General features: G+C 40.8%; 1 protein-coding gene across 1 annotated transcript in view; it reads right to left on the bottom strand.

The window, feature by feature from the left end:
- LOC121944145 (putative protein TPRXL) overlaps positions 1 to 18,564 on the bottom strand; it is a 50,335-nt gene extending 31,771 nt beyond the window's left edge. The window contains exon 1 of the mRNA XM_042487842.1: positions 18,430 to 18,564. The gene's annotated coding sequence lies outside the window, so the exon portion shown is untranslated. The remainder of the gene's footprint in view (positions 1 to 18,429) is intronic.
- Between the last annotated feature and the right edge of the window lie 378 nt (positions 18,565 to 18,942).

Raw genomic sequence — 18,942 nt, 5'->3', positions numbered from 1 at the left:
TGGTCTTCATAGATATTCTTTGAAATGTCACTTCTTTGAATGACTGTAGGCAAGTGACTCTCATGAAGCAGGGTCAGTGTGAAGGTCTTTACAAAAAGCCTTTGAAGCGCTTCCTCAGACCAGGCTGGTGACGTGCTTTGGTCTGCAGCCTGCCAGAGGCTACGTTCATGCAGCCACAGTTTGGTATTGACAACCATAATTAATTGGCTGTCTGAACGTTGCCATGGGTTTTCTTGGGTTAAGTGCTCATCAGCCATTCTGCTCCATGAAGTTGTGTTGCCCTTACTGCACACACATATGCCCATATACAAAAATAGCATTGCTTGATCATTGCGTATGTGTGTAGTGGGATGTTCAACCCAATCAAAGGGTACAAATACTGAAAACAGATGTTATGGACAGTTCAGATCATCTAGGTCTCTCTCTGGCATGCAAACATAACAAGTGATTGTGATTTTGCATTTTTTATTTATACTTCATGCATATTTAAGAGTGTGAGTCTGCCGAGCAGTCTGTGTGTATACTGGCTGTGTGGCAAATGCTGCCCTCCCATTAACAGGCTGAGCTATGAATCTTGTTCCAGCTTGTATGATGTTAAGTCTACAGAGCAGCCCCCTGCCACAGTGTAAACGAGCTAGCTGGCTGGAAGAGAGCCTGGTTTTTATTAGCTGGCCATCTACATCAGTGCCCAGCTGTAAATGAAATAGTTGTTTAAATTACTGCCTGTTTTTTATGTGGAAGTTGCTTGCCGGTGCCTGTTTTTAAATTATCTGGCTGTCCACGGTGGTGCCTGGCTGTAAATGAATTGCATATAAACTCTGTTGGCTGTTTTTAAATGAGCCCACCATCTGCATCAGTGCTGCACTGTAAATTAGGCTTTAGCTACCAAAGCTATCCATGAAAACAAACCACTTTAACGTCTTAGTTAGCTGCCAATTAGCTAGTTGCCTGGCGCCTGAATATAGATGAAGAACTTGGCTTCATTGCTAGTTAATTTAAGTAGGAAAGTAGTCCGTATAAATGTCTGTTTTCACATGGGATGTTTGTAGGAGGTGCAGGTGGCTCTGCGGGGCAATCCTGTAACATTATGCTCACTGTAAAAATACAGCTAATTTCTAACTATTTTCTCTATGTTGTTTCTTAAAACTGCTAACAGAGAGGTCTAAATATAACAACTGATTTAACAAATAATCAAAATAGAAACAATTACCTGTATTTTCAAGTCTTCAAGTCTTCTTTTATGAGTCTAAATAGGCTCTAATAGACTCACTGTAGTTGTGTTGTCCATTTAAATTATGGCCTAAGAAAAAAGGCCTGGTCCTGGTTACTACCAGTGAGAGATCTTAGAGGGATTTACACCACCACATGTAAGGCCCAATCCCAATAAACGTTTTGTCCCTACCACTTAGCCCAAACTCAATATGTATTTTCTTAGTTAGAGATTTTTTTTAAAAAAAATTGACAACCATCATATTAGCTTAATTTTACATTGTTTTATTGTATTATGGTCCTTTTCTTTATAACAAGCATAAGAAAACAATTGCCAGAGGGCCAATGCCTTGGTAGCTAGCTAGCTGGCTAGCTAATATTATATTGTTATTGATAAAATGTGCATGACAGTCCCCCTTCTTATGTAATGTAACACCAGAAATTCAGGCTAACAAAGTCCAGCAGTGAAGTTGCTGCAGTTGTTACCTCTCCTGTCATAGCAGTGCAGACTGGCAGGTGGGAGCATGGGTTGCTAATGTTAGCCTACAGAGTTCTGCTTGTGGCCAGATAATAAAGCAGTGTTCCTTTTTTATTTGGTGACTTCTTTTAATTTTAAATAGATCCTGACAACTGCAAAATGCTGCCTATAGCCCATGCGAGAAACCATCACAGCAGACAGCAAATTTACAATTTACATAAATGCCAGCATCAATGAATCGATGATGTAATGAAGTCTTGGAAGGGTTGTCCCATTTCATAGGGGAAGATGTCAACCACTTTACCTTGTAACTCTGATCTGAGGGGCAAGATGGCACCCTTGAACCTTGGCATGATGCTACACATGATCCACGAGGATTATTACCTCGGCCAGTGTTAGTAATGGCCAACACACCAAACTACAGAGCAAATTTACAAGCTTCACTACCTAATTTGATACACAGGGACAACATTGCTGAAATTAAAGAATGCAGAAAAACGACTTCCTGAACTTCCATGTCTCCTCTTAGATCCGTGTCCATCCTCTCTAGAGCATGACCTGTCATAAGTTAGATTCAGTGGATTCCTTTCTCACAAGAGTTTGTCAACCTTTCGTCCTCCACCTATTCTTGTTCTATCTTTCCCCAAGCCCTCCACCCTGTCCTCTCTCTGCCATACATCCCTCACCCTCCCTCTTTTTCTTCCCCCCCTCTCTCTTTCTCTCTCTCTCTCTCTGACAGTGATAAATGGACTGTTGGGTTGGGTAATCCATCTTGCCGTATCTCACACCTGAACACACACTCCCTCACTCCTCCCCTGCTCCCCTCTTTTCCTCCTCTTTTTTCCCACCCATCCTTTCTTCCCTCTGGTATCCTTCCATCTCAAGGTTAGTGAGGTTCACTGAAGAGGAACCGGAGGTAAAGATCTGCCTGATACATGTGTGCACACAAACTGAAACAGGTGAACAGTAACACACAGAAACATCATGTGTACCCTTACACACATCAAAGCACAAACTCAAAACTCTGTCAGGGTTTGCCTTGGTTCAAAATTCGGCCAAAGTATGTCAACCATGAACTAATACAGAATTTAATTAAGCAATATTAAACTCAAGGGTGTGCTTTAGTGCCATTTGTGATGTGACAGTGATGTGGTCAGGGCCGAGGCACTTGTGCTGAGGTCCGTTAGCATCACTGAGTTGAGAAACGGCGGAGTAATATTTTTAGTGATGAGGAAGTCAGGCTGTCATGCTGGTGTGAGCACATTCTAAATGTCTTGTTGACCAGTCAGATTGTTCGTCAGAGCTACTTGTTGTATAATGAGAAAGTAGTTCAAACACATGCCAGGTTGTGTGCTGGACTCTACATCTGCCAACTTGACTACTCATTGGAGCCACTAGGCAATGACTTAAATGTTGTTATCAATCTGCAGTTGAAAGAAATGAGTGTATTCAGGGTGTCCTAATTAGGATAAGTACGATATAACCAAAAATTACATGTCACACCCCTTTCTTTCGCTCAGTACCTCTTGTCTACTTCCTCAGCAAAACCTATGTAAGACCTTGTCCACACGTACACAATTATTTTAAGAACACAGATTTTTTTCCGTGTTGGCCTTTTGTCCACCTGCAAACTGCATTTTAGATACTGAAAATGGATCTTTTGTAAAACTCCTTCCATAATGAAGATGATCAGAAAGTCCATTTTAATTCTCAACATGTAGACAGGGAAAACAGAAATTTTGGATTGAAACATCAGAATGTGCGCCGTTATTACTTGTGAGGTTTCACAAATTAGGTAACATTTTGTGCAATGGCAGACAAAAAAACTGTTGGCTCAAACCCTGCCAACAGGACTTTTTACATTTTTAGACATAAATGTGCTGTTACTCTCTCATTATATTGAGGAACAAAGGCTGCACTAAAGAGGATGCTGCTCCAGGTAACCAGGTACCTCCAGGTATTGACCAACATTATCTTCTTCTTTACCTGGCTTTATGGTTATATTCCTGCCTGCTGGTTTGGCATGGATTGGATTTTTGTTTGTTTGTTTGTTTATTTTTTATTGAGAATGAAAGTCTTGTTCTGAAAACACCCATGTACATGAGGAATAGGCAAAATAAATAAAAAATTAAAAAGCCTAACATAATTGATGACAAAACAATCGTCTACAGCCATGCAAGTGGGCTTTGTTGGGCTGTACTTATAGTGATGCTTCAAGCTTAATGTTAATACTGGCACGCTAACATGTTTACAGTGATAAACGTGCTGATTTTTTGCAGGTGTAATGTTCATCATGTTTAAGAACATTTGTTAATTAGAACTGAATGCAATTTTGTGAAGAGGAATTTTCGCCTCATCTGTTGTTGCTAAAAATGTATACTGAGATACTAGAGAAATAAGAATACATGGTAAATCAGCTTTTATATTAAGACTAATATTCTAATATTCAATTCAAAAGACTATTAATGTGAGAGTTATTTAAAACAAAAAAATCACTGTGCCTAAAATACCAGATTAAGTAAACAAACCTCTGTGTTTGCCCAGGACTTCAAACCAATTTGTCAGGTGGTTCCCCCAGGCCTTTACAGAGCGTTTATGTGTTTTAACATAAACCTTAAACCTCCTCAGGGTGTGCTTGGATCATGCTGCAAGCCTCTAAAACTAAAACACTTTTTTAACAGTCTTATATCCATGAAAGTCAACTGAGCGTGCTCACTCTTTTCCAGGCTTCATAATCACACAGTAGCACTCATTCATACATGGGAGCTCCGTAAAGCTACTACAGTGCTGCACTGTTGGCCGCTGGGCTCTTCGTAGGGAGCAGCAGAGGTTTCAGAGTCTTGCTCAAGAGCACAGTTGTTACTGAGAGAGGGGAGACTTGTTCATCCAAGGTTTCATCAAACATGGATTCAACATGACAAGCAACTGGCCACAAGCTTGCTTTACCAACTGCTGCTGATCCAGATGATATGATCAATCAGATATCACTTAGTCAGATATCAAATAGGTGATTCAGTGAGACGGACTAAAGTGCAAAGAGGGGGGATACAGAGATATGTAGAGGTACAGATTAAAGAGGGAGAACCCTGCTTTCGTATGACTCCCTCTCTGGCACTGTGTGTATCCTGGTGTACAGTCAATAGAAGATAACAGTAAACAACAACAACCATTTCAAACCCTCTAAATCGAGCCCCGCAGGCTCCATCTGCTCAAGGTAATTGGAAAGTTTAACGGCTAGAGGCTATTCTCTGTGTCTGATTGAAGCACAGACTGGGAACAAACAGCCAATTTAATTCTCTTTTTCTCTCTCTCTCTCTCTCTCTCTCTCTTTCTATCTCTCTCTCTCTCTCTCTCATACACATGCACACTATTTCTCTCCATCTATGCCTTGCTACATCTGTGTCTCTTTTTTTCCCCTTTCTTCCCCTCTCTCTTCGTCATCTTCCTCCATCTTGTTGATAAGCTGGAGAGAAGTATGATGTGAGGATGCTGCAGGGCTGAGATGGATGATAAGCATTAGGAGAAGGTTAATGATATTTATATCTGTTAGTCTGTATGAGGGAGGGATGACGAATAGAGAGAAAGAGAGCCTGGCGGGGAGCAAATCAGCCATTAAAAATGTTTGTTAAAAATCAGTTTACTCAGATATTATTAAACCATCACAGTATTGCAGAACCATACAACCTGTAGTGCATCAACATTAATTTCTGCAGAACGTAACCACAACCTAAAAGGTGGGATAGACTGTGAAGTCATGGTTATCAAAAACATTTTCTAATATTGGAACCCCATAAAAGAATAAATGTTTTTTGAAAGAAAGTATACTATGGTAATTGATCCACAACCAATGCAGTGAAGTCTCCCGTGGAGCCGGACTGGAAACTGCAGCTTAAATGTCATCCTTGTTCTCGTTTCACCTCCTGCCCTTTACATTGCTCTGACACAATAGACTCACAGTGCTGCTTAAAACACACACACACACACAGAATTCTCCTCTCATCCTATTTTTGGCATTACTCAGCCTCTTAACCTATATAGTTAAGCTAGGAATGTACGCCCACACAAATTTGCAGCCCTGTATTTAGGACAGGAATGCCATTACAGTACTTGTAAAACATGAGCAACTGACTGGCAGAGCCCTGGCTTTAATCTTGACCCTAAAGGTGGGTCTGTTGTCACAGTAAGCACTCACACACACATAAAGACAGTGCGGACTTGTTTGCGAAACTATTTCATTTCCTCCCACATGCTCATCTTTTCTTCTGTTTCTTTCTATCCATATTTCTCTTTTCAATTTCCATTTTAATACTAACAACAGCTGTGCTTGAAAATTAGATCCACTGTATAAGAAAATGTAATCACATTGCTCCTCGGGGTATGATAAAAGACATACACATCAACAATTATCTGCAATAGACACAGTGTTGAGCATTTTGAATCAAAGTGCGTTAACTTTGGGACTATGTTGCAAATTTTGTAGCTGTCAAAAACAGGAACTTTAGCTTAGCACCATGAGATCATTTTAAGTTTATTGACATGATTTGTCAATAAACCCTTGACCTTGAAACACCACCATGTCCTCGTAAATGGCTGTGAAAGCTGAGCAGCAGGTTGTTCACAGTATTGGACATTGGTGAGCTCATACTCTGTAAATAAACCTGCAAACTGACCTAAGCACAGCACTACAACGAGGCTGCCGGAGGCTGGTTGTGCATATATATGTATGTGTATCTGACACAAAACAACTTTGTCCCTCTCCCTCTAGACGCTTCTTTAGTTTCATCTGTATTGAGCAGAGGTATCATGATGACTTCAATCCTTCTTTTATATTTATACTGCACTACTACACATCCAAATATCAGCATACAAACTAAAAACATGAACAAACATAACAGAGCAGCAGTTTTTATGCAGCAGATCGACTTTGAAAGCAGTTGTTTACTAGACTAATCTAAATGACAGAAAGTGTATTTTTAATAAAGATGGTGTCAGGCCTGCATGTGCTCATAGTTGCTGCTTTCGCACACATTGACACCACAACCATGGCCATAATATGAAAGAATGGACCCTGGGAACATATGTAAAAGGCCCTGCCACCTCTCCTACTCAGGAGCAAGATGGCTTTGTGGTCGTTTTGCCTCTTTTTTGTTATTTTGGCTGTCTCTGTAGTTATTATACAGCTTTTGGGGGTTTTGTGTCTCTTTTGTAGTTTTGTGTGTGGTAGTTTTGTGTTGTTTTTTTAGTCTTTTTGTGTCTCTTTTACGTAACTTTGTTTCATTTTTTTGTTATTTTGTGTCTCTTTGTGGTTGTTTTGCTCCTTTATGTTGTCATTGTGTCTGTAAGAAGTTCCTTTGCATCTCTTTGTGGTCATTTTGCATCTCTTCTTGGTCGGTACGTATTAATTTAAGGGACATTTTGCAGGGGAAGGCCATGGAGGGCACTGGCAACTGGGGCCCCTGGGCTTGTGCTTGGGCTTTGCAGGTGCCTTTACTTTGACAGTCGAAAACTCACACAGATAAAGTAAGGCACAGACATACAGACATGCACACACACTCGGCACCACACATATAAGTCATCCCTGTCACTCACACCTCGGCCTGTCATGAGATCTTCCTGGTGTGAGATGCTGAAGATAGATGTGTTATATCTGACTATGTGATAGCCTGTGACGGTGTGTGTGTGTGTGTGTGTGTGTGTGTGTGTGTGTGTGTGTGCGAGATGTGTTTCTGCGTGATATATCAGCTCGTGACAGCAGGTTGGCTAATTTTAAAAGTGTGGTTAGCAGGTCTTTGAAATAAACTGTTCAGCGAGCGAGACTTGTCACAGTGTCACAGAGTGTTGAAGCTGGCACCTGCAGCTACTGGAACACTTTCTCTTTTCATCTTGGATCTGGATGGCGTAATCAAAAAGTTTTAAAAGTCTGAGGAAAATGCACAGGGAAGAAAAACAGTGTCTGTAGAGGCACTGCACATTTTTCACCACTGACAGACAGACGGATAGGATGGATAGACAGATATAAGATAAACTGAGGGAGACAGGCAGATAAATAGAAACACACAAACCACAAACACAAACATACCATATGTGAACATCTATAGGTGGAGACAGACAGGTGCACAACTATAGTAGTGCTCTCTACTTATTTCTGTGTTGTAGAGGTGATGGAGAGGCAGTTGCCATGGTAGCTACAGACCTCATGGCAGTGGATGCTGTTGCCACTTTCACCACCATCCAACAGTGCACGTGCACACATGCCAGTGTGTGTTGGTTCTCAGTGTGTGTTTTAATATGAACCTCTGGGTGCCTCGGTGTGTGTATTGTGTGAGTATCAGTACACACTGTTGTGTGTGGGTGTGTGTTTGGATGCATTCACTCATGCATGTGATTTGCCTGTTGTTGTGATGTGTTGTCGGTGTGCAGATGTTGTGTTTGTGTTTGTCTTGTGAGGTGTACAGAGGTGCAATAAATGTAAAACTGGCTTGTCTTTGCCACTGCTTTGAGTGGACTACACCTGTTCATTTTCTCTTAATATGTGTTTTCTTGTTTTGCCTTAGCTTGAAAGAAGACAATATAGACAGACAGGAAATAAAGGGTTAGAGAACGACAGGGGTGAGGACAAATGTCCCCAGACAAAAACCACGAGACCACTAGACCACTGGGACGCCCAATTTAATATGTGTTTTCACATTAATTTACTGTGAAGTCATTAAATGTCATTGCTAAGGAAAAGTGATGCAAACATTTCAAATAAGTCATCATACTAATGCAAAGTGACCAAAAAGAAAAGAAAATCTGGCTTTGGAACTAAGTCTCTTTGAATCATTTTAAAATAAGCCAGTGAGCAGGAAGTGCATTTAGAGAGTCAACATTAAGCAAACTGGCACCCACTATTGCACAAACACATGGTACTTTGTACATCCACATTTTGTGTTAAATTTCCTAATTAAGGCACATTGGCAAACTTAACATCATCTGCCGTCTTGGCAAAGCTTTTAGTAGCCTCTCTGTCTCTTTACAGACAGACAGGTTATACGCACACACAAAGACACACACACACACACACGCACACACACACAGTGTGTTGACTGTGGCAGCCTACTGGCTAGGGTAGTTAGTCTAATTAAGTGTGCCCGTTCTGGGTCAGTGACTTTAATGATAATGATAGCACTATTAGGAATAATGTTCTTCTTTCTTTTCTCCCACTTTTATTTTTTTTAAGCCCTTCTCCTAGGTTCTCCTCTTCTTCCTCCCTCCCCTCTAAAAATTTGAATTGTTGTTTCTCTTACTCTCCTCTCTTTCTCCGGAGCCTAATTTAGAAAATAAAAATGTGTGGGAGAGAAACAGACAGAGATATGGTGTGTTAGTTTGTCAATGATGTTGATATCTTGGTCCCTGCATGGCAATATCTGCAGGCATGTTAAATGAGGGAGTGAGATGGGGGGGCGGTGAGATTATGAAAATAGCAGATACAAGATAAAAGCCACACATTCTTCTAATTGATGGTGGGTTGGGTTTTGTCTCTAACAGTATGTATTCTTCAAGGTATAGAAAATATAAATGAGGTGCTGGGAATATTCCACAGGGATCGTAGTCGATGCAAATTTGTTCCTGCAAGATCTTAAATAGCACATTCATGTTGGTTCCACCTCATTCCAGAGGGGCTCCACTGTTTGAGATGAGTAGACTGTATAGATGACAAGAGTAGAGTATTATGTTTGTTTATCCCTAAACACTGCATGCCTCATGACATTTTAAATAATCTCACTTACAGTATCTGTTTGAAAGAAGCAGGGCGGTGGCCCGGAAAACATGTACACAATCAAAGATTATTTACCAGCCTGCTGGTTTTCTTTAGCACAAATTATACAACAGTTAGTTCCGACCAAGCAATTTGATTTCCATGAGTGCTTATATACAGTACAACGTCCCTGGGACATTTAACTAGGCATATATTACTCCGCCCTACTGCTGTTTTCAACCGTTAATAAGGCAAACATTAATGGTCAGTAATTACAGTATCTACTGTTACTGTAGATTGTAGTGTAACAGACTATTCTATATTGGGAGATGCCGTTGGGCAGGAAAAAATTGTGGGGGAAACTTCACGAGAGGGAGTGCTGTTGTACTGTATATCATCACGGCCTTGTGCCTACGAGCAAACCACAGCCGTGATGATGTACAGTACAACAGCTCTTCTTCTCAGGTGATATTGCTTAATTAACACATGTGAACACCAGTGAAAAGCCTAACATTTCTCAACATTAAATATATGTTCCTTGAGGGGACCACACCATTACAACATATGAACTACCAGCTGATAGCTGTTCTTCCAAGATGTTATTTACACACTTCCACATATAGGCCCATCTGTTAGCTTGAAGGAGTTCTGCCAGTCTCCTTGTCCATTTTATAAACGAGGCGTTTTGACCCCTTTTGGATCTTTGTTTTTTCCCATATCTTTCTCTGCAAACTTTTTTCTCTGTAACATCCATGCAAACTAGGACTGTTGAACTGTATTGCATTTTATTGTACTTGGCTTTGTTGGTTTAAGGGTCACTTAAGGCCCTGACACACCAAGGCGACAGTCTGCTGTCTGTCAGTGTTGGGCCACAGGTGAGCATCTGCTGCTCTAGCTTTTATGATGTGTCCTGCACCATTGGCCCTCGTCAGCTTTTTTTTTTTGTTTTTTTTTGGTCAGTTAAGTGTGTTGAATTAGCGTCGGAGACAGCAATTGAATGAAATCACTTTGATTGACGGTTAAGCTCAGTGCATAAGAGGTAAGTAAAGTAAAAAAGGGCTAAAGCCAAGCGGATGAGATTAAAACAAACTTGTCATGTTGTGTTATTATTTGCTAACACAGTAAATACCCTTTGTTTTGTCAAGCTCGGGTCTTGTTGTTAGGCTAACTAGCATCTTGCATCCGTCCTGTCAGTCCTCGGTTTCCCTTTTTGAATGACGAATATAGACTTCCGCCGCCTGCTGTGGAGAGTTACTTCCTCCCACATAGGCACAGGAGGTAAGTGCCCGTTGGCCATCTGCTGTAGTGTTTGTGGTGTGTTCAAGTGTAACTTTTTTGCTGAGACACAGGTGATGTGAGGTGACGCGACAGTTGGCCTTCATTGCCACAAGTTCTTTGATGTCAGTTTGGTGTGCCTGTACCTTTAAAGGGGCTCTGTGAAAAATTCAGAGCATATGAGTTATCTGAACGCGGTTCTTAGCAGAGAGGTGCTGAGCCGGCGACTAGCAGCTAACGGTGCTAACTCCATAAACAGCTCTAAACAACGGCAACAGTACTGACAGAGCTAGTGTTGTTAACCAGGGGAAGTGGAGGGCGGGCGCTAGCCTTTCACAATGATGTTGTTACATTGTCATCGGTAACTGCCATATGAGCATAGTCCAAAGCTGTGGCAATGAGCCAGCCAGTGGTGGGATACACACATGGACTAACAAGCGCATGTGACAGAGAAGCTCATATTACAACACACACAGGGGTAGTGTGACTTTATTCTCTGCTCAGGAAGCCTTTACTGCACTATAACTTTAGATAGCAAGGATTTCTGTTATACTAATGCACTGAATGTTGCAGACAGAACGTTTAATTAGTGTAGCAATGACTATATGCTACGTTGTTATTTTTAAATTAAAAGTATCTACATTTTTAAACTACTTAACAATCTTAATTAATCTTTGGGTACTATTTGTTTCTGATAAATATAACAGTAAATTACAATAGATTCTGAGATGATGTGTATGTGTGTGTGCTGGGGGGTGGGTCAAATTGACATAAACCCAGTGAGAAACTCTTCGCTTCCGCAAAGACACACATCCATCCATCCACAGCGTCTTGCTGTTATTGATGAAGCCACCTCTTTATATGGTAATGTCTTTCACACCTGAAAGGCGTCAGGAGGGCATGATCGCTCTCTTCTCTCACACACACGTGCACACACGCACGCACACACACACACACACACACACACACACACACACACACGCACTATTAAATTATTTCTTACCTCTTTTCAAAAACACACACATCCACACAAACATGTGCTATTATTCTTATGGACTCCATATATTTTCACCCTCTTTCTGCCTCTCACCAACATGCACACAGCTATGAGGAGCCCATTAGCGCTGATGGAGATATGTATGCGGCTCACATCTGTCACATGTCGCTGCCGTGGCAACACCAGCTGCCGTGGTTACCAGAGGCCTCCCTCTGTAGTGTTATGGGATTTGGTTATTATGGGAAAACTAGCTACCTGTGTGCAGAAACATACATCCCTTTGAGGACAGACTGCAGAGCAATAACACTCCACCATTTGATCTGATAAGCAGACTAATTACAGACAAATTACTGGTTTGGGGTGAAAATTACCAAGTGACTAGGATAAGCTAAATTGATTATATCCACAAGAGTGTTAACCCCATTTGTTGTGGCGGATTTGAAAAGGCATCTGAACCAGCAGACAGATCAGAAGCTTTAAACCTCAGCCTTTGCTTCACCTAAGTCACAACCGCGGGTTTGATTCCAGCCTGGGCCCTTTGCTGCATGTTGCTCCCTCTTTCTCTCCCACGTTCACGCTTAAAAACTGTCCTATCAATTAAAATGCCCAAAACATTAGTCTTGATTAAAAAAATGTAAAAAAAAAAAAAAAGAAAAAAAAAAAGTGACTTTTTTGAACTAGGCCATTTGCAGATGAATTCTATACTTGATATGTTATGATTTACTTAAGTTGGTGTACGACATTAATAAATCCCAATTTTTTGCTGTCTTCGTCGCCAGCTTCACTGTAAGGGAGCTGGGAGGGACAGTTCCACCAGACATAACTGTGCTGCTTACCGGCTACCACGACTGCAACATGGTTTGGTTGTGTACGCCACACATTCGTGGAGCTGTTTTGCCTGCCTGAATTTGTAGACTTGCAGATTTTCTTGATTTGGTCATTTTCCTTTATATTTGTATATTTCTACCATAAGCAAGAAATTGGGCTGGCTTTGTACTTAAATGTTTTCTTTTTTGTCTGTTTTTGTAGTGTTATTTGCCTCTATTATGTGCCGTGGTGTACAGACAAAGTTATCAGTGATTACCATTGAAAGTCCAGTTATCAATAACATGGATCAAAGATTTGTGAGAGATTTTTTAAGAACAACGTGAAGCGAAATATGACTCCCCAAATGTAATATAAGCTTCTGTGCTCACGACACTGCACTGTATCTGTGATTCCAGCCTTAATAATGTACATCAAAGACCAAAACGCATGTGTTGTGTAAGCTGCTGGCAGCTGTTTCATGTACAGACAAATCTTGTCAGTCAAATAATGTGTCTGCTAATATAAACAATTTGCTCACATATAATATATATTCTAAACTTGAAAAACTCTTCAGTACAGATTAAAGCAATCTCAATAAATCTCAAGTTGCCAGTGAGTGGTCCACAGAGAGTGAAAATGTTCGCAAACATGTCCTTTTTTGGTTTCATTTCTATGTCTGAAGTGGAACAGTATATGCTTCATTTTATAAACATACACAGTTTTGACTTTCAGCTGATCTGAAACAGACACTTTTCTGGTGTCTAAAACACACACGCACGCACGCACACACACACACACACACACACACACACACAGAGATGCACGCACACATACTGACCCACTTTCCTGGGCGGAACTGGACCAGCCAAAAACAGATCACCCTGCATCCATTTATGATTTGGGCGTGGATATAAGGGATGAATACACTTACTTAGACAGACTTACGGTTATACACACCAGTAGAGCAGGGACAGGGGCCTTAAGTGAGTGCAGCTGTGCAGCCAGATGTGCTTTTGAGTCCTGTGGTTACAAGTTCGCATTTTGCGTGTGTGTGTGAGCCTAAACCTGAAAACCTACTCTGCTCGTTCTAATCCCTCAACGGTGCACTTTGTTACCCTCTCTCTCATTGACTCTCTCTCTCTCTCTCTCTCTCTCTCTCTCTCTCTCTCTCTCTCTCTCTAGAGGACTACCAGTAATAAATTCAACTGAATGAATTTCAGTTTAATTTGAGGATAACATTTATGTCACATCAGAAAAAAAATCCCACAGATGCTATATTTATCTGTTTTAGACTACTCATGAATGAATGAATAAATGAATTAGGTATTTTCTCTAAAACATATAATGGATAGCAGATAAACACTGCACACTAGGGCTGTACCAACCATAGACTACATGTTAAGATGGACGACATGCCCCCACTTAGCCCTGCTATGCTTAAGTGAGGCTAAAATGTCAGGGCTACGGATGTTGCCATCTTGCGAGGGTGATGTCATTGAGAGCCGGATTCTGCGCAGTAGCGATATCTGGGCGATATCTGGGCAATATCTGGGCGAGTTTCCACCAAAACACCCATCCGACCAATTACTGGCAAAAAAAAAGGCTCTACTTTCTAAGGAAAACTTAGGACAGCTAAATTACAGAGCAAGATCCTGGTTAACATCTGCAGGGGGAGCAATAGAAAGCATACTGACTGGAAACATCACCAACTGGAATGGTTCATGCACGGCCCAGGACAGTAAGGCTCTACAGGGGGTAATTTAAACTGCCCAGAACATCACTGATACCTGTCTACAGAGCATCAGTGACCTCGGTAAAGTGACATGCAAAATAAAATTTGAAAAATTAAAAAGCTGTGCAGCATTCAAATGTTGACTTTGAGTGTCAGTGTTATGAATGAATCTGTGGTGCTTCCAACTATTTGGGACAGCACACACACACACACACACAAAAACCCTACTTTGTTTGCACTCATAGCTGCTTATCAGACAAACAAGTGGATGAGCATACACGCAAACACCGATGCGTCTGCCGCAATCAAATATCATGACATTTAAGCATAGTAACAAATTTGAACATGGAGGCTTGTGTGTATGTGTTTGTGGTTGTTTCTGTATTCACAGAATGCTTGAACAGACTGCCACACAAACATGCTAAATGCTCTCCAAGCACAACACACACACACACACACACACACACACACACACACACACACACACAGAGAGAGAGAACTGTAAACAGCAAAATATTCAACAGTAAGAACGGTGAAGGTCATCATTAGCATAGTATCAACAGCTCCGTGTGTGTGTGTGTGTGTGTGTGTGTGTGTGTGTGTGTGTACTTGTGTGTGTGTGTGCGTGCATGTGTGCGTGCGTTCATGGGTCAAGCATAACCTATCATGTATTCATATCCAGGGACAGAGACGGGTCTACATGGTTCAGAGAGTGTGTGCGTGTACATGTATGAATGTATGTTGGGGGTATATCTGTTGGTGGATGTGTGTTTCTATTCTAGCTGTGAGGGGTCACATATGTCCCAGTTTCCTAGAGGAATAACATGGGGTCTCGTGCTGACAGCACAAGAGGAAGGGACACACACACACACACACACACACACACACACACACACACACACACTCACACTCACACTCACACTCACACACACACTCAGCTGAAGTGCTGTTCTGGCACATTTGGTGAAGGAGGAGGATTATTAGGTCACATTGCTTCACCAAGGACATGAGTTCAGCTTTTCCCTGACACAAAACACCTGTGCAGGTCAGTTCACTCTTGTAAGAGGAGTATGATGAAGAAACCACACTCAAACCCCACATAGAGTTCTGCAGGTATGATGTATTTCTGTAGGCAGACGTGGAAGTTAACATAGCCCTGGTTCCTTCTTGAAAAAGCCTGAGATTGATGATACTTACACATTTTGTTCAGCAAGAAAATCTGGGCAAATAAACACCACTTCATGATTTTTAAGTCTCATTTTGCCACTTGTTAGCAACTGCCTTTTTTTATGACAAAAAAGCTTCATAATTTACAAGTAGGATTTTAACTGTTGTATTTTATCTCATAGCACAAAACGTTTAAGTCTCTTGAACACGTGTTTACCACAGACCTTATTTCAGGCATCTAACCAAAAAAACCTTTTAAAAAACCCATTGACTTTAAGGGGAGGTAGCCAGGAGTGCTAAAATGCTAACGAAGTTCTGGGTTTTAGGACCCAGTCAATCAGCACTCTTATTGTATACTCAGATCTTGCATTAGGTTTCCAAAGATTCAACAGGGCAGTGCATCTTAATTTGGGGTTTACCTTCCCTGATTGTTTTAAATTAACAGGTCACACCATGCATCAAGCACCACAACAGATCTAATTGCTAGTTGTTGTTTTTTTGTTTTTTTTTTTTACTTATTTTTACTAACACTCCCAATTTTAGCAATGTAATTTGGTCATTCAGTAAATTCTGCAGCAACTGAGCCTAAATTAGTTCACTCAGGACTCACAAGCAAGAGCTGAGGAGGAAAACTTAAAGTGAAACTAAAAAAAAAAGACATGTTTAAGAGCACGTCAGAGGCACACATGCACTCTTCTGACTGTGAAATTACTCTAAGACTATCTAATGAGCTGCATGCACATTGTAGCACACACTTGTTTACAGACTGCCACTTCTGCAGTCCACTCTCTAAGTCATAGTTTTGAGTTTGAATCTGTCAAGCACACCAAGATAAGGGTAGTAAAGACTTTTTCGTTGACAAAATTCTCAAGCCAAACATTTTGTTGGTGTTTTTAGCCTGTGTATCATAGTTTTGTGTACTAGGTTCAGTGATATTTTTTAAGTCAGTTTTCATAGTTGCAACTGTTACAGGAGTACTCTACTCAGTTTTAATTATGTGCAAATACATTAAAGTAATACAGCAGCTACACCGATTAAAATACTGTAAGTTATGTGCATGTGTTTATTCTCCACTGCAATGAAGTTAACCACAATGGGGAAGCTTTAATCAGCCTAAACCCAACCTCACAAATTACATTTTAATTAGTGGTCTGCCCACCAACAGTCCCCATTAACCCCCACTGTTCCTAACAATTTCCAACTGTCATGTTGTTGAGCTAATGAGGACCCAGTGTTTACACCTCTGTCTCTGTCTTACTCGCTTTATAGTAAGTCTCTCTGTCCCACTGTAGTCCCATATTTGACTGACACTCGCCGGATGCACTTTATTAGCCCCATTGTGCATAACACATGCTTATTTGTTACCAATTAACTCCAAGTCTGTGGTGTGGCCCCACTACATTCATAACTAAAATCCAGTCAACTGCAGCAGAGGAACATTGAACCCAGAGGCAACGTGCTGAAAAATTGTGCAGTCCAAAGCTCTGCCAGATGGACTTTCAGTGTGTGTTTTTTTTCATGCCTTCCACATTTTTGTTTTTTTTTTATTTTTCTTTACCAACCAAACCAATATCAAAACAATATGTAATTATCGCTCTGTGATAATGTTCAGAGGGGGTTACTCTAGTCCTAAATTTGATGACTTTTGACTCGACTTAACAAAATCAAAAAAGACTTTTAACTCGACTTTGACTTAAACGCCAGTGACTCGTGACTTTACTTGGACTTTAAAAATTGTTATTTAAAAAGTGAATCACAAATCAAAATATTTCCTGAACTTTAAGACTATCCATTCCCAGCAAACTGAAATTCTCAAGATCCACATTGTTACATATTTTTCAGCATTCAATCAAGTGGCAGGAGAGAACCATAAAATATTAATGTTACGTCACTGATCACAAGTTTTAAGAAATAATACCAAGGATAATTTTGCGTATGTACAAAAAGTATGGATGGTAAACAAATAACGAATTGCAGTAGGCTGTGTTAAACGTGCAGTTCAAAAACTTAAAGACGGAAACGCACCAACCTCTGTTGTTACAATGGCATTACATTTGGTGAAGCGTGCATTATGATTTTCTCAAGACTCAATACTCAAAATTTCGGATTTGGAAATTATTTGGGACTTGCAAAACAATTACCTGGTCACAACTTGCATCAAACACATATAGTCATCTGAAGTAACACCAAATGTCGTGCAGGCTTCCCTTCCTGTTGTTTCAACAATCTTAGTTGTTATTAGCACAGGTTTCATTTGTTGATAAACTGATTATATTTATACACACACAATTATAAATGTGTAAAATATATGATTAGATACCATATCATAAATCAGCTCACACCACTCTGGGGCTCATGATGCCACTAAATCCCTATACTAATGGAATTAAAATTGATTATATGGATTACCCAAAGAAAAAAAAATCACCTGTCAAAGAAAATTAGAAAAAGGCTGCAATCTATCTATCTATATCGATTAATATCTGCTCAAAGTGGTCTTTTAGTCATCCATCATGTTAATTCCCTCAAATGAGAAAAACAATATAGAAAAAAGTGAGCTCAGTCAATTCTGGTGATAGGATCAATCAGGTAAAACGGAGAACTCCAAGACAAAAATCTAAATACTCTTGTCTGTGTCATCTATTATTTTGTATTTGGCCCCTGTGTCAGTAATAGATTTACAGCTTCAGATGCAATAATGATGCTAAATCCCAAAGGCTGTTCAGTCTCCACTCCTTTCCACAGCTGGTCATCCTGATGATTTATGAGAACAATAACTCTGACTACACAGCAATGCAGTAAGCAAGGGAATGATTAGAGGCCCAGTCTTTCATGAGCAATCAAGTTAATATGTGTCACTGTCCAAATGCCACAGTTAATGAAGGAACAAGTTATTTTTGGAGGCTGTGCTACTGAGCATATCCAGCTCGATTCGTGTGAAAAAGCAGGTAGTGTAAACACATGCAGTAGGTTTTAGACACACATGTTCATACACACCACAGACACGCAGACAATCCAGTTATTACCTTGCTGGAGTACGGTCCAGGGATGAGCAGTTTCAGTGCTTGTCTTTTCAGCTCTGTCAGCTGAGCATTGCAGCTCTCACACCATATCCCTCTTTCACTACCAGGGGAGCTTCCACTGCCTGAGGCTGGTGATCCTGTCCCAAAACCCGGGGAGCCACCCAGTGAACCAGGCGACTCTGTCCCAATCCCTGGAGAGATGGTCCCTGGTGATCCAGAGAAGGACCCTGGTGAGGAGATTCCTGAGCCTGGGGACGGGGTACCTGTGGAGCTCGGCATGGAGCCGGCGCCCTCTGGGGCGGGGCGTGTGCCAGAGCGGGTGTTTTCCTCATAAGCTTTTCGGTACCATGTGTCAGGGAAAAAGGAGGCAGATTTGGTCGGGGAGGTGTCGGGCATCTGCAGAAATGTAAGAAGTTAAAACTTGACTAATAGGCCTTTTTAATGGCAGACATTTTGGCAGGTGTAAATAATATTAATTAATACCCCAATGGATGAATTCCCCATAGGTTTTGTAAC

Source organism: Plectropomus leopardus, chromosome 1 (genome assembly GCF_008729295.1).
Source record: "Plectropomus leopardus isolate mb chromosome 1, YSFRI_Pleo_2.0, whole genome shotgun sequence".
Lineage (NCBI taxonomy): Eukaryota > Metazoa > Chordata > Actinopteri > Perciformes > Serranidae > Plectropomus > Plectropomus leopardus.
The sequence above is the reverse complement of the archived record's forward strand: the minus strand, read 5'-3'. Positions and strand labels throughout refer to the sequence as shown.